The 16926-nt window shown below is 44.7% G+C and overlaps 1 protein-coding gene and 1 pseudogene across 3 annotated transcripts in view; one reads left to right on the top strand and one right to left on the bottom strand.

The window, feature by feature from the left end:
- KIF5C (kinesin family member 5C) overlaps positions 1-16926 on the top strand; it is a 147674-nt gene that overhangs the window by 30131 nt on the left and 100617 nt on the right. Inside the window, exon 1 of one of the 3 annotated variants that reach the window (XM_073884202.1) lies at positions 7643-7748. The exons of the other annotated variants lie outside the window; for them this stretch is intronic. The gene's annotated coding sequence lies outside the window, so the exon portion shown is untranslated. Of the gene's footprint in view, positions 1-7642; positions 7749-16926 lie in introns of those variants that run through there. 3 annotated transcript variants of the gene reach the window in all.
- On the bottom strand, positions 12187-12503 carry LOC112810573 (large ribosomal subunit protein eL36-like; annotated as a pseudogene).

Below are 16926 nucleotides of genomic sequence, written 5' to 3'. Positions count from 1 at the left end.
GGAACCCGGGTGGCTCGGTCGGTTGAGTGTCTGACTTTTGATTTTGGCTCGGTTTGGGATCTCTGGGTTGTGGGATTGAGCCCCCACTTAGGGCTCTGCACTCAGCGGGGAGTCTCTTTGGGATTCTTTCTCTCCCTCTCCTCTGCTTCTCCCCTGGCTCTCTCTCAAATAAATAAGTAAATCTTAAAAAAAAAAAAAAAAAAGAATTTGGGCCCTTGTTTTATCCCACACTTATTCACTGGGTAACCTTGTGCAAGTCATTTAACCACCTTTAGTAAAATGGGTGTCCCAATATTATCTACTCCATGGGGTTGTCTGAAGATTCCGTGAGGCAGTTTTTGTAGGGTACTCCCCAGTGTACCTGGTTCTAGTAGCTGATAGTGTTTTCTTTTCCTACCATTTCCCACGTTACACTTAGAATTGGTCATAACTGTCCAGTGAGGTGCTGATGATTAGCACTGCTAACATTCTGAAGGCTGCTTAAAATAGAAAAGAGTTACTTTGCCTGAAACTTCGCATTTTTTAGGTTGACACTTTTTTTTATTAGTCCTCTTACAGAATAATAAAATGGAATGAATCTGTGAAGTTATCTACATAATGAAGCCAATGTGGCATAAAAGCAATGAAGTCCCTGAAAATATCAGTCAAATTTCTAGTGTCAGTTTAACCCTAGCCTTTACAAAGTTTTAAAGGACCAAGGAGTGAAAAGCCACCTTTCCTTGCTGCTTCTTTGCCTCCCCTATCAGACTCTGGACTTTCGGTACTTAGGGAATGTGTTCTTCTCGTTTTTGGTTTTCTGGGATCTAGCAGTTTGCCTGACTCAAGGGACCACCAATAATTAAATGGTAAATAAATGAAAGTATTTTTGCCTAGAGAATTTTGAAAATAGAGGGAGAAACTGTAGTTAAGGAGCAGAACCCTGGGTGGTTTCAGGAGCTGGTGTTATCAACTCCTGGTCACTCCAGCCATTGTGAATTCCATTGTCTGTGCAGTGGAGTCTCTTGATTTCATACGTGGTGTGGTTCAAGGAGCATGGACATTGCGGTCAGACAGATCTGGGCTCCATTGTGGATCTGTCACCTACCGACTGAGTGATGTTGGGGAAACTGTTGTCCCTGTCATATGGGGGTTTTGGCACCATTTCCACAGGATAGTTGTGGGGATGAAAGATGTGGGCATGAGCAACTCTGTGCCTCGGGCTCTCTCTTTGCCTTGATTTCTGGACTACTCGGATCACTCCACAGTTGGCATACTTTACCTTGGAGGTCAGAGGAGGAGAGGCAATCTCTGAAGAGTGTTTTGAGAATAAAGATAAATAGGTTTTTCTGTCTTGGTCAGCCTTGTTGGGTTGACTTCAGTAGGCAATATGTGGCATGTGACCCTGGTATGGAGATCAGCGTGTCAGACTCATGGACAGTTGTGGGGTTTCATCGTGTGCTTCTTTGTCATCTCTGTTTGTGGCATGGACCCACCTCCTGACTCTACCTCACAACCACCCTCTTCTTTGCATCTGCATTGCCCGTTCCTCAGTCCAGGCTGCCCCTTGTCTTTCTGGACTCCTAAATGACCTCCTGAGTGGCCTCCCTGTTTGTCTTCCCATTCCCTCCCCAAACACCAAGTCCTCGCAGAACAGCTAGGGTAATACTTTAGAAAGAGAAGCCACATTGGGCCATTCCTTTGCTTAAAAGTGTATTACAGGATGGATGACAGGGCGTTTTAGCACTAGGCCTCTGCCTGGCTCTTCCTCCATCACCTCATGGGACCTTGCTCCTTGCAATGTCCAGATAGCCCAGCCCACTTTCCAACAATTTCCTAGCTCAAGGCGGCCCTTTTTATGTCACCTCTACCTGGAGCACTCTGCCCCTTGCTCTTCCTGTAGCTGACAGAACTCCAAGCCTGTGCTCTGATGTTACAGGCTCAGAACCCTCCTCCCTGACCCTCCTCACTTCCATCACATCGCAACACTAGCAGAAATTATGTTATGATTTGGTTGCTTACTGCCTGTCTCCTCCCACTCTGTTAGAATGGAAGCTCCACAGAAACAGGAACCCACGTCTCGTTTGTGTTCCCAGTGTCTGGAGGAATGCCTGGCACATGAAGCGTTCTATCAGTATTCACTGAATAAAGCAGTGAGAAGAGAAACTCTAAATCTGTAAGAATATAAAGAGTACACTTACCATGATGAGCACTGAGTAATGCACAGAATTGCTGAATCACTATATTGCACACCTGAAACTAATAGAACACTGTGTATTAACTAACTGGAATTAAAACAAAAACCTTAAGGATATATAAAATATGTTCAGCTGTGTGGAGGAGAGTGCTGGTTATACCAATGTTTAAGAGGTTGTGGTGATATTGAGTGGAATCCGAGAGGGGAGCTCTCAGTGCTCACATGTATAAGAAAAAAAGTGATGTTTCTGGGCTCGTAAGGGACAGGAATCACCGCTGATGCAGAAACCCTTTTGGATCTCGAGGGCATCTGTGCGAATTGGACCCTGTGGTCCGGAGTGTGGGATGGCAGGAAATCATGAGCTTTGAGATAAGATCCTCCTGCCTCTGTTGCTTGTTAGCTGTGTGACTGTCACTTGCTATCCTATTTTCTTACTTCCCCATATGTAAACCAGGGACAATAACCCAAGCCTTCCATCATTGCTGCGGAGATTAGAGCTATTCTATGCCTGGCACATGCACTTACCTCCTCAATAAATGGGAACTCTTATTTTGCAGTGGAAATTTTCAAAATACTATTAATTCAAGCCGTGGCATCAGGAATTCCATTTAATTAAACAACTGTTTAATCATTTTTATTTTATTTTTAAAGCATTTTTAATAATTGTCATAGATGCTGTAGGGAATCCAAATATGGATAAGATAGAAAACATGTCCTAAATAAATAACTGAACATCTAAAAATAAATAAATAACTAAAAAGTAACTAAAAGGGTAAGATAAGTTATAATGTTAATAACAAATCCATGTATAGTACTTTGCAATTTGTAAAATGATCTTTGTATGCTTTTCATTTTAAAAGAATAGCATTTTATAGACTTTATTTTATTTTTTAAAGTAACCTCTACACCCTACATGGGGCTCAAACTCAGAACCCCGAGATCAAGAGTCGCATGCTCTACTGACTGAGCCAGACATGCACTCCTTATATGCCTTCCATTTGTTGGTTCTCACTTCCATCACATGAAGCAAATGTAATATGGGCTTCATGACCCTTTGCTCATCAGGGACCTCTCTGAGCCTGACCTTGTCACTAGTAAAATGTAAAGAGTGGTAGTTAACCTTAGAGAGTAGTTGTGAGAAATCTATGTGATGACCCAGGAAAATCATAGTGTCTGGCAGGAGAGTCATTCGAATATATTATACCTCTCCTGCTCCAATCTCTGGCCCTGGATCCTAACTTCTTTCCATAACATGCTGCTTCCAGATGACTATAATATGGAGTAGTTTGTGTCAGAGTCCTCCTGGCAGAGTATCAAAGTGCCACAGAAGTTGAGAGAAAGAGAGAGAGAGAAATGACATCTCTTTGAGAGGCTCAAGAAGAACCTTTATCTTGGGAGAGATAACATTTGGCATGAGGCCTAAAGACCAGGTAGTGTTGTGACAGATAACAAGGTGAAGGTATCAATATGCCATTCCATGAGAACAGTTAGAGCAGTGAGGTGGATGCATGGACGTCACTGCAAGCACATGCTGGGGTGTTGGGTAGGGAAGGATTCGTCTGGGAGGGGAGGTTGGTAGGTCCCGCACTGTGGAAGGCACCTATCTGCAGGGCATACGTACAGTAGGGCATCTTAGCAAATGGTTGAGTGCCATCTTTAGGAATTGGGTCAAAGCCAGATGGATTTGGCAAAGGATGTAGAATAGAGGTAGAAGAGATAAGCAGACCCCTACAAGGCTTTTGCAGAAGTCTAGGTGAAAAGTGGTAAGGGTAGTTGAGATGCCAGGCAAGAGATAGACCAAATAAATGAACCATGACTGGGGAAGCGACTGGGTGATGGTGGTCAGGGAGAGCTGTGGGCAAGGTAGCTTGTGCTTTTCAGCCTAGATGACTGGTGACAGTGGTAGACGGAGGTGGGTGGTTTGGAAGAGGTGGAGGAGGAAGAGAGCAAGGAGCTCTCTCCGCGACGTGCATTGTTTGGGGTATGTGGGGACCTCCAGGTGGAGGTTTTAATCAGACAGCTGGTAACAGGGTTTGGGGGCTCAGGGTTAGAGACGGACTTGGCATTTTCTGCACACAGCTTATGGCTGAAAGTACAGGAGTGTTGGAGCTCTCCTATGGGGGTGAGCACAGAAGAGGAAGCTGCAGAGGAGAGAAGGGGCTCAACAAGAGGGAGGGCGGGTCTGTTCTCTATTTGGAGTTGGCAGCAAGGAGAACTGGTGTCGGGGAGAAGGAGGAGGAGTCAGGAGGGAAGAGGCTGAGCAGAGTGAAGCCTGGGAGACGGACAGCGCATCAGGATTTCAACAGGCGGGGCTGGTGTGTAGCTCTAACTGGTTTTTACATTTTGAGGACATTGTGGGCTGTCAGAGGTCTTAAGATTTGGTGATTAAGAGGCTGCGGAGCCCTCCAAGAAAGCAGCTGAATGAGGGCAAAAATTGGATGGCAGAATGTGGGGTGGAGGGGTGAGGAAGTAGGGACAAAACCGACTTCCGGGTAGTTTGACAAAGGAGGCAGAGAGAGGCAATAGTCGGAGGGAGGACACAGGAAAAAATTCACAGAAGAAAACACAGACTCCTTCCTTTTCCTAAAACATGCTTATAAAGAGGGAGGTATTGAAAGGAAATAGAGTGAGAACTGATGAACACAGGGTTCCCTTCTCAAGGGAGAAGGTATCAGGAAGCAGCCCGTCAGCTAACTGAGTTGTGGGTGCCTATTAACCAGTTATTACCCTGGATAGTTGAGCGATAGCTGTTTGGAGTAATCGGTTTAAACGATTTTTTTGCTGGTCCCTCCTAGGCTGGATGTGAAGGAGGTGGCATTTGGCTTTGCTGCCGTCTCCCTGCCACCCTGATTTTCCCTACTGGCCCGGGGAACTCCACTCCCTCCCTCTCCCCAGCACACATACCGCCCGCGCGCGCGCACACACACACACACACACACTCTTCGCTGAAATGAATAATTGGTTTATCTGGGTTCTATTAACTAATGAATCTGATAAGCTAAGTGCTGCTCCTGGCAACAGACAAGAGCTATTTCTGATGACAGTTAGCCTTCTAGAGCCAGAGTCTCTTTTGTTGTCTTAGCCATTAAAGGTTCACAGGGTGGAACTTCAAGTCAGGAATGACGGGCAGGGCAGGCAGAAGTGTGGGGAGATCTTGCTCATCCACTCTTACCTTGTTTGTGCCCACCCAGCCCTTCTAGTACCTTAAGCACTGAAAAATATGGTGCCCGGTCCTCCAAGTAAAATTTAAAATCTTTTAAAAGATGCAAAGCTTCTATGTCAGCTACACTTAAGAAAGCTTCTTCTAGATTTTCTGATTACATAATTGTGGCTGAATTCAACAACAACAGATCTTAAAAAAATTGTTTTTTGGTGCCCCAAGTACTTCCTCTGTCAGTTGAGCAATCTGCCTCTGCCCCTATGGACCAAAATTTGGTTCTCCTGGATGAGGACAGAGGCCCATTGGACTGGGATGCTTGCGTCTGTGTATCCTGAGTTCCAGCCTATCCATCCTAGACTTAGCTGGCTGGTGAAGGCCTATTTAGGGTTTGTATCAGTAGCCCTTTTATGGTGCTGGTGTACTCTCATCCAATGGGGGTGACACTTTGAACACCAAACGTGACATAGCTATGCTGAACTTGATGACTGTTGCTGATTTGCACTAATGTAATTATTCTACTCTATGGGACGTTTTTTTGTCCTGTGTTTTATGGGAGTTATTTTATTAGTAATAAGTAAAAGCCCACCATCGCACTCTGGGTTTATACTGCATCAGGTTTTAAACCCAAATATATGGAGTTCTTAGAAAATCTATGGTTGAGAGTTAAAATATGTTCTTGGAGGATCAATGACAAGATGCAATATGGTGTTATGGGTAGAAGGCTTGGCTGGGAACCAGAAATTCTGGATTCTACTGTCAGCTCAAATTGTTGCCTTCTACATGCTCATGAGAAGTGACTCTCCATTCCCAGAAAGGGAAGCTAATTTTCCCACCCAGCCTGTAAAATCATGAGGTACAAATGGAGACAAGGGGTCTGGACATACCATAAGAGCAAAACTGTGGTCCAATACATGGGAAAATTAGAATTCTATAAGCTGTTTCTGAAGAGTGAAAAAGAATTAATAGAATATTAGTTCTATTTGTAGTAAATATTTGCAGTGCATGTTTATCAGAAGCCTCTGTATGCACCATACCTAGCCAAGTGAAAGCCTGGGCAAAAGTTTTATATTTCACGTTTTAACTAAAGGGAAGACACTGCCTGTGCCACCATGTGGCTTCCCTCTTGGAGATGCCACTGTGCGTCTCGGCCTAACTGGGAGAGGTTGGCAGGATGATAATTTGACTGGATGGCACAGGGCTGTGCCAGGAAGCTGCCCCCGGGGCGATGTGTCCCAGAAAGAGGGCTCGGAGTTTTCTGTGCTATCTTCCACTTGGCAAACTAAGTCCTACATTCTACCTTCCGTGGAACGGCTTTACACTCTCTTTCTAGTGAGGAAAGTTTGATTTTTTTTTCAGACTTGACTTGGCAGAAAACCAGATCTGCGGAAAAAACTATAGCAGCAATTTTTACTCATTTCTCCTAAGTATGTAAAACATCGAGCTCACGCCAGTGTAAAGTTTACCTTCTCTTGTTTGATATGTGGTCAAGACTGGAGCTGTTCTTATGGGGAAAATCTTAGAACATTATTATTGCACATTAGAGCCAGAAAGATCCAGTCTTTCCCTTTATAGAGAGGAGGAGGCCCAGAAAAATAGGCAAATTGTTTAAGGTGACAATATATGAAGGGCGAGGTGCTGGACTAGAACCAGTTTCCCTGACTCAATCTACTAATCCCTGCATCTTGTCAAATTAGGACACAGAGCAGTTAAATGGGGAAGACTGGCGGGGGGTGGGGGGAGGTCATTATATTTTGATATGACATGAAAATCACCTATAAGTAAGCACCTTATTTTTGCAACACAGATTCCATTAATTTCTTGAACAGAAGTAACACTTGTGTCTTCATTTTGCCTGTTAGCCAGGCAATAATTCTGAATTTCTTCATTATCACTTGGGCAGTTCGCTTTCCCAGAGTGTTTTTTTCATGGCTGTCTGCGGTCCTGATGGTGCCTGTGTGTCCACGCAGCGGGACATTTGGCAGAAAAGAAAGAATTTTAGCCTGGTTTCCTGCAGGAAGAAGGTTTACAAGATTCATTCTCTTGTGCTGCCTTTGTTCATTCTTGAGACATGGTTGGCATCACTGTGGCAACTCGGTAGAAGCCAATTGTTGCTTCTTCGGTTTCATTATAGGCTCTCCTGGGAGCAGCCTTGGCTTTGGCTGGAACTGGCACCAGCTGCCTTCCTTGGGGCGCAGAGCCAGTGTGGGGAGGGGGATGGGAACGTCTGGGGCCGGTGCTGGCTGAGGGTTTATATCCTCAGTTACAGAGTCATCCCAGCAGAGGTGTGGGCAGGCAGCAGAGCGGGGAGGAGAATGTTGGAGGTCTTCATCGTGAGACTACATCTGGACATGGGCAGATTCGTGGACGCGGGACAAGATATAACAGTGTTGGGGAAAAACGGATGGTCACTGCCAGGTATGGGTTGTGCACAGCGGAGTTTTTTCTGCTTTGGGAATTTGCAGCCCAGCCTCAGATAAATGGGAAGGTGGGTGGTGGGGTAAAGAGGAGTGAAGGGGTACAGAAAGACACCGTGAGACTCCATGACTGCTGAAATCTTGGAGGTGGGGGATGAGAATGGTCAGCAGCAAGTAAAGTTTCTGAGACCCTGAAGAAATACAGTGAATAATGGTTTCCTCCCACCACCACCCCCAGCCCCCAGCACTGTTGCATGGTGTCTTGCCACCCTAACCTCCTTGGTGCTCGTCTGGCAGGCCTTAATCATCATCAGCAGCAGCAGCAGACTTTTACTGAGCACCTACTCGGTACCATTATGTACAAGGCACTCTGCTAGGCCGGGGCCTTCATGAGCCTGTAGTTCTCCTTTGTGTAAATCGGAAATTGGTAATATTCCGGGCAGAAGTAGCCCCATGGGCCCAAGACTTGGCAAGTGATCAGCACCCTTTTATGGAGAAAAAGGCACTCTTTTTTCCACATGAGTGTCCTAGGCCCACAGCTTGTAGACTTTTAACAGGGATTTCGATTTCCATTCACCCCCTTGTCTGGATATCAGCCAAGTGTGATGGCTCCATATTTGACAGCGATTCAACACATCCAGACTCTCTTAGGAACTACTGAATGAAAGAGCAAAATGTCTAGGATTTTGTTTTACTTTGGGCTTCACCAGAAGCAGGCACCGAGACAAGGATTCAAGTGCAGGTTTCTCGGGGAGGTGAATCCAAGAGACACTGAAGAAGAGTGGAGAAATGAGGCAGGGAAGTACAGGAAGCCAATATAGCATGTGTCCTCATGCAAGTTACTACCATGGGCAACAGGGTTTCAGCCCAACAGGAGCTCTGGAGCCAGTTTGGAATACATGCCTCAAAGGGAGCTAGAGTTTTTACCCCCACTCTGATCAGTCATTGCATGAGGCTGCTACAGGCTCATGAAGGCCCTGGCCTAGCAGAGTGCCTTGTACATAATGGTACCAAGTAGGTGCTCAGTAAAAGTCTGTTGCTGCTGCTGCTGATTAAGGCCTGCCAGACGAGCACCAAGGAGGTTAGGGTGGCAAGACACCATGAAACAGTGCTGGGGAGTCGGGGGGTGGGGCGGCGGGGAGGAAACCATTATTCACTGTATTTCTTCAGTGTCTCAGAAACTTTACTTGTTGCTGACCATTCTCATCCCCCACCTGGGATGTCTGTCCTTCTGGCCTGTATCAGGAGACAGGGAGGGCTCTCGCAGCCAGAGAAGCCCTCCGGCAAAGAGATGCATGCAGGTAGTGGAGGTCAGGCTAGCCTGCATGGAAATGGTGAAGATTTAGAGGACATCTGCTTCATGTTTACAGTTGGTGTTATCACAGCAGTTTCTGGAAGGCTCCAAAGCTGTAATAGCAGAGTTGGTGAGTCAGTGAGTACCTGCACAAGACATAGCTCCTCACCTTTCCTAAACAGTATTTATGGCTACACATTAAAATTTTATTTATTTTTAGAGTACAGAAGATAACCATGGAATAGTTAATTTTGCTAGGACCCTCAGAAATTAAAGGCCTCATGGAACTGAGCTTATGAGTTACAGACCTAGGGGCCTGGAGATGCTTGAGGTGTGATTTGGCACTAGGGTGTTGTACGGGCTTCAGGATGCCAAGTCTTTGAGCTGGTACATTGTGAGTGATTATCACTTATTAGTAATCTTTCCTTTAAGGGGTCACTGCTTTCTGAGTTTGGTGTAAACCTGGTATAAATTGGTCTAAACTTTTTATTACAGAATAACACTGACCATGACTTAAGCATCTTCTAGAATGTTGGGCACTGTAGTAGATCCATTTTTTTGCCTGAATATATCTAATTTTCACAATACTGAATTGTGGATCTTATTGGCTCCATTTTACAGATGAGGAAACTGAGCCTCAGAGAGGTGGGAGTTATACCCATGTTTATGTGAATTCATTTACACCATATGTTGGTATGCTGCCTTCCTGGACAATACTCAGTATTAGCTACTGGAGTGAGGAGCACAGAAACCCTATCATAAATCCCTTTATACGCCCTTTCCTTCTAGTCCACTGTTCTCGTTCCTAAAGCACATGGGTATGTATAATTTATAGTTTCCGTGAGATTATTCCCTCATCTGGACCACTTTGTACATGTTAAGACAGCAGTACAACAGTGTCTTACAATGCCTAGAAACATCTCTGTATCCATGTTTTATGTTGAAATAAATTTTAATGATGTGTTAAGTGTCAATTATAAAAACTCATGAGGGGCGCCTGGGTGGCTCAGTCGGTTAAGCATCCGACTCTTGATTTTGGCTCAGGTCATGATCTCAGGGTTGTGGGATCCAGCCCTGAGTCAGGCTTAGCGCTGGGCATGGAGCCTGCTTAAGATTCTCTCTCTCCCTCTTCCCTCCTTCCCTCCCACTCTCTCTCTCTCAAAACAAACAAACAAACAAAACCAACTTCTCCTGATATAAAAATCAACATCACAAAGAAATGCCACTTCATACTCACTAGGATGGTTATAATAAAGAAGACAGTAACAAGGATGTGGAGAAATTGCAACTCATACAGTGCTGGTGGGAATGTAAAATGGTGCAGCTGCTTTGGAAAACAGTCAGTTCTTCAAAAAGTTAATTCCTATAGAGTTACTACATGACCCAGAAATTCCACTCCTGGGTACATGAAGTGAAAGGAGAAATGAGAGCAGATGTCCACATAAACACTTGTATATGAATGCTCATAGCAGCATTCATAATTGCCAAAAAGTGGAAACAACCCAAATGTCCATCCTGCTGATGAATGGATACATAAAATGTGGTTAATCTGTGTAATGGAATATTATTCAGTCATGAAAGTGAAAGCTACAATATGGATGAGCCTTAAAAACATACTAAGTGAAAGAAAATGGTCACAAAAGCCACGTGTTGTATGCTTCTATTTATATGAAATATCTAACAGAGGCCAAGCTATAAAGACAAGTGCTTAGGAAGATGGGGAGTGACTGCTAAGGGGTACCCAGTTTCTTTTTGGGGTGATGAACATGTTCTGAAATTAGATAGTGGGGATGGTTGTCAAATCTTGTGAAGATTCCAGCAACCACAGAATGTACCCTTTTATTAAAGGGGTGAATTTTATGGTATGTGAATTACATTTCAATATAATAACACAAAACAAAACTTGTTTTGGCATGATATTTGTGTTGATAAAAAATGAGTATCAACATTAACTCAAGGACTTCCTGCTTTTTAGTTAATGTTTTGGAAACATTCTTTCAGGTTGTTACCAAAGCCCTTCAGAGTTTAATTTCTCCTTGTGCAAACTAATACAATGTTTCAGTGATGTCTTAACCTTGGACACCTTTGGAGTCCTTCAAATCAGGACAAACGCACACAACTTTTAGGAAGGAAGCACATCTGTCCTTCTTTTTCTCTCTGAGATGAGAGAAAAAAGATTTAGACAATGAACACAGCTCCCAAAATGAAACAAAGCAATGATGTTGACATAGGCAGGTCTCTTGGGCCTTGGTCTGTCTTGTTCTGGAGGACGGTGCCGGGTCTAATGCTTCAGGGAGGCAGATTTAAATCAATATAAGGACACAACATTCCAGCAGTTGGAGCCAATTGAGTTTCAAGAGCTCATCGTCACTGGTGAGGGCTTGTGGAGACGGGAGTTGCGCATTGAGAGGAGGCTGGAAGGGCTGACTTGTAGGGTCCCTATTAACTCCGAGAGGCCATGATTCTCGTTCCCCTGCATTACTGCTCTGGTTCTCACAGCAATGACTCTTCGCTCAACGAACTAATCAACTGTGTGCTTGGAAATAATTTAGAATTGATTGGGAAGAAAGCAGGAAAAACAAAACTCCAGAGGCTCATGCATGTTGTTTCTTTGATGTTCAGGGAGAGCAACTGATTCTAAAGCTAGAACTTTTAGAACACTAGATAGGGAGCCAGGAGGTCTGGATTCAGGGTACAGATCTGCTCCCTACCTAATTGGCTGTGGGTGACTTTCTGCAAGCCATCTACCCTCTCCTGACCTCGAGTTTGTTTATTTGTAAAACACGATGTTGGGTTGGGCTGACCTTGAAGGACTTCTAGGCTCTGAAAAATTCTAGAATTTTTCTTAATAACTTCCAACCTTTTCATCCCAAGTCTCTCACGTGCTCACTCATGCCTTTTCCTGGACTCTGTTTGTCTTTTGCCTGTTTTGTTTTGTTTTTCCCGCGCATATATGAACTCTTTAATTATGATTGAAAACCATGTCCAGTACTGCTTGGTTGCTTGCATCTCTGTGTGTACCACCATGCCCCTCACCACTGTGCCTCAGGAAGGATGTTGGCAGGAGGGGGCCTCCCTCTTTCCCAAGACCAGCACAAAAGCCCCAACTTCCACGAAAGGCTTATTACATACAGAGGGGAGGGGTTCAGCCCTGCTTGGCTGCCGCTTTCCTCATGGCTGCAGGACGTTTCCCAGCTCCTCTCTCTTTGTCTTGGCACAAATGTGTGTCCCCATTCTTTTCTTGATGAACTTGAGGGCATGCTTGTCCTTGGAGACCTCAAGGAGCGCCATGGCCCACCGCTTCTATTGGGTGAAGCCACATACCTCTCAGATCGTGTCTTGCATGGATTTCGTGTGCTTGGTGAGGCGCCTGTGGCAGTGGCTGTGCCTTGGCTTGTTCATATTCTTGGTCACCTTGTGACCCTTGTTGAGACCCACAGCCGTAGGGTGGCACAGAGCCATGACTGCTGCTTCTGACGGGCTCCTCTTTTTAGTTTCTTCTGTTGCCACGTGCGTGCCCACTAGTTCTCTTGCCAGTCTTGCCCTTCTTCTCTGATCTTAGGCCCTTCTTTCCTTAGCGGTTCCATGTCAGTCCCACCTTCATGGTCAACATTTCCTTGACTACTGTAGGCTATAGTAGGGGTCTCTGACTTTTGTCACCTCATGAATCACTTCACTTCAATCTATCATATTAGTCCTAAGCATCTGCTGTTGGTGTGTCTCCTACTTTTCCAGTATATCATAAGCTGCTTAGGGAAACAGCCTGGTGTGAAGGAAGAACACTTGAAATCAGAGACTTCAAGTTATTTTCCCAAAGGGCCTCAGTTTTCCAGTCTGTGGCATGGGAATAGTGACATCTACCTCATGGAGCTGCTGTGAAAAGGAAATGAGATAAAACAGAAGAGGATTTGGATCATCATGGTTGGTGACAGTGTGGGTAGTGGTTGGTGACGGTGCGGGTAGTGGTTGGTGACAGTGTGGGTAGTGGTTGGTGACGGTGCGGGTAGTGGTTGGTGACGGTGTGCGTAGTGGTTGGTGACGGTGTGGGTAGTGGTTGGTGATGGTGCAGGTAGTGGTTGGTGACGGTGCGGGTAGTGGTTGGTGACGGTGCGGGTAGTGGTTGGTGACGGTGCTGGTAGACGGCACTGAGAAGGTGGCCAGGAGAGGCTGAAAGAATTTGTCATCTCTTGTACTGTCAAGAAGGAAGTCATGTGGACACCGGGCACAGAGACTGAATGATTGTTCTCAGAAATCTGTTCCTCTTCCTAATACTCCTCAGTGTCTAAAGATAATTCCACAGAGCGAGTTTAAATCTTGCTGTGGAAATTTAAGGGTTTTTTTTTTTTTTACCCCTGTGTCTTTCTTTCTTAGTAACGATAGAGAAAAATCACTCAAATCATTGGGCACCTTTGGTTTCAGCCCTTGGTTGGTCTTAGAGATTATTATTAGATTACTTCTCCATTATCTCTTCTTGGGTAATTAATTTCCATTTCCTTAACATCGCTCCTGGTGCCCATCTTCTAAAGGTTGAAGTGGGTCTTTCACTTTCCTCCATCTCCCAGAGTAATATTCCTTCCAGGCTGGGGAACGGTTGTTGGGTAATGGTGGGTCAAATGAATTAAGAGGCAGGCCGTATGGTTCATGGACACTTTGCTCTCAACAACTTGATAGGAAGTGGTTTGAATTTTTTTTTTTTAATTTGAACTATAAAAATGTAAGAACCATCTGCTGTAATTTTTTGCCTGTGATCCTGGTAAGTTATTTAGTTAGACTGCTCTTATGCAATTAGCCACTCTCTGTGGAGGCTTTTGTGGCAAAACCGGGCTATTTCGTTTCCAGTTGTAATGTATATGGAGTGTGCTTGTCCCGTCCAGATTCCTTTCATAAATTGCAGCAGGTTTGCCTCCATGTAGTGAGCTCTTGGGATTTATATGGCTTCTGCCTTCGCTGCGTAAATGCTTTAATTGTAGTGGTCCATTCGATTGGTTGAGAATACATCACACACTAATTGCTGTGGAGCAAACCGAATAGGGTAATGTGATAGAGAGTGATTCCAGGATGGGGCTGGGGCTGCTTTAGTTAGGAGCATGGAAGCCCTTAAAGGAGGAGCAATTGGAGTTGACATCTAAAGGGTGATAAAGAAACAGCCAAATGAAGATGTCTGGTGAACCAAATGAAAATCTGCAGTGAGAGAATTTGAAGGGGAAGGAAGTGAAGAGCAAAGGCTCCGAGCCATGGAGTACACTGAGGAATAAGCCAAGGAATAAAGGAGTCCAGTGGGCTGCATTGCAGTGAGGCAGAGGAGAATGCAGGGACGTGGGGGTGAAGAGGGTCTAGTCTAACAGAAGCCAGTGGAGGTTTTTAAGGGAGCATTTGATATCATTTGATTCACAGTTCTAGAAAGCTCAGTCTGGCTGCTAAGTGGAAACTGGATTGTTAGGAGCAAGAATGTGTCAAGGACACCAGTGAGGGGACTATAGCTGTTGTCCAGATGAGAAACCATGGTGGTGTGGGCTAAGGTTGTGTGGTATAGATGATGAAACACGATCAATTTGGGATATACTTGGGATATGGAATTTACGGACATACCTGATGATTTTGGTCTCTTACTCAGATATGGAGCACTGGATGATTCATTTTTGGTCAGTTAAGTTTTATATGGCTAATGGAATCCAAGTGGCAATGTCCAGTGGGTGATTGAGTATCTGAATCTGGAGCTTGGATGAGATTTGAAGTCTGAAATGTTCATTTAAATTATGTGAAGGTCAAGAATGTAGACAGAGAGGAGGCTGAGGTGTCTGAGTCTGGGATACACCGTCGTTTAGAAGTCGGAAAGAGACACCAGCAAAGGACTCTGACAGAGAGGAGCCAGAGAGATCAGAGAAGCATGTGCTGAATAGGTGCCTGGAAAGTGAAGTGTCTCTAGGAGTAATTGGTGCCCTCATCATTCAGTTTCAAGTGTTAGCACTCTGCACCCGTATTAAAATGTTAGTTGAAAGATGTATTCTGTAGCTGCATATTTAGTGACAGCTAGAGCATGCTGGGCCCAGTGCTTGTCCACAGAAACCCTCAGCCACAGTGGGATCAGAAACAGGGAGACTCTTGTCTCCTGGGGACCAGGGGGGAGGGGGTTTGCTGAAGTCTCTCAGGGTTTGTGAGATCTTCATACCATTACCAAAGTAGCAAAGAGTGATTTGTTGTTGTTGTCGTTGTTAAATGGCAGTTGTATATATAGCTCGCATGGCTAGGCCACAAATCAGTTCTTGGAAAATAATCTGTAACTAAATTTTAATTCTCAATTTTAATTTCAAGAGTCGAAGGTTCACTTAAAATAAAAGCCTATATAGCCAACTCAGTGTATGAAAAGACAAAAACACTTTTTAACTTCCTTATAGTCCAGTCCTGATGAGAAGTCTCAGAACAAATCATTTTCTAAATTTTATCTTTTCTTGAAGGCAATTTCTGTTTGGGAGTTAACTTCAGCTTATGGAAAATGGTTGTATTATCTGTTTGTCACTTGATAAATGATATTATTTAAATGAGTAGTAGAGATTTCTTGCTTTCTGCCTCTCTTCAAGCGAACATATAATGTACTCCAACAAACATTTTAGGTTGAAGGGCAAAGTTGGGGAGTCCTCTGTTTTTTTGTACAATTTACCTACCATTTTTCCTGCTGTAGTTAAGTGCATGTTCTCCAAAACCCAAAGCATGATTGTTCTGGAAACAAGATGGTTTATTTTGGTGATTCTTACCAAGTTTGGAGAAATAATGGATTTGTTTGAAATTAAGCAAAGCTGCAGTTTCTTTTAAGAAGGTTCGATGGATGACAAATACTTATGCAAACTCTGTAAGTGTTTATTCTAACCTTTTACCTTATTGACATTAAGTTAATTTGATGAATAGATAAAGCTCATAAGAGTGTAGTGGGCTGATAGTTGGCAATAGATAGTGGTGAGAAATGTTCTCTTGGTTATTTAACCAAGTACTTGGTTCACTAATTGAATGAGACTTGCTGAGAACAAAACATCAGAAAATAACCTCTTTCCATAAGTTTAACAAAATGACTGACTCTGCTGCTTTGTATAGAAATAAAGTCGTGGGGCACCTGGGTGGCTCAGTCAGTTAAGCATCCAACTCTTGATTTTGACTCAGGTCTTGATCTTGGGGTCGTGAGTTCCAAGCCCCATGTTGGGCTCCATGCTGGGTGTAGAGCCTACTTAAAAAGTTTTTTTTTTTTATGGTACCTCAGAATTCTCCATTTCTTCTAGGACCAAACTGTGGAAGTAGCTCATTTACCTGGTTGGCCCAATCCCATTTTCAGAGACTAAAATCTCAAACATAACACCTGAAGCATAGGACCTTACCTATGTGCTGCACTACCCACAGTCATGAATGAGTAAAACGCCACGCCAGTCTGACAGCTGTGTACTTTTGCGTGAAGGTTGTAGGAGGTAACAAGCCTTGTCCTTGGGTCTCTCATGAGCAGTTATCTCTGTGAGGCATTGGCAGGCCTGTCCTGGGGTAAAGGGTCCTGGTGTCCGAGCCACGTGGAGGAGGTGCAGGATGGGAGTGAAGGAGACTCTGGGCTCTCCTCTTTCCTTCCCCTTTCCTGCCACCCCCTCTAAGCACTAGGGGAAGATGAAGATGAGGGGCTGCCTGGGTGGATCGGGCTGTGGGAAAGGGCAGGGGGAGGGCCGCCCCTTGTCCGGGTGGTGATGGTGGGAGGAAGGCACTGTTGCGGGGGGGTGGTTTCTCCCTGGGGAGAGGCCATGTCTGTCTCAGCCACCGCCTTCCATGGTCCTCAGGACTGTGCCTGGCACGTAAATGCCCAATAACTCCTTGGTGAACGTTGAGTGGTTAGGGGTCAGGGCTCACATAGACCAGG

Source organism: Callorhinus ursinus, unplaced genomic scaffold (genome assembly GCF_003265705.2).
Source record: "Callorhinus ursinus isolate GAN/ISIS: 27379988/994484 unplaced genomic scaffold, GSC_fseal_2.0 scaffold2, whole genome shotgun sequence".
NCBI lineage: Eukaryota > Metazoa > Chordata > Mammalia > Carnivora > Otariidae > Callorhinus > Callorhinus ursinus.
This window is presented reverse-complemented; position numbering and strand designations above follow the sequence as displayed.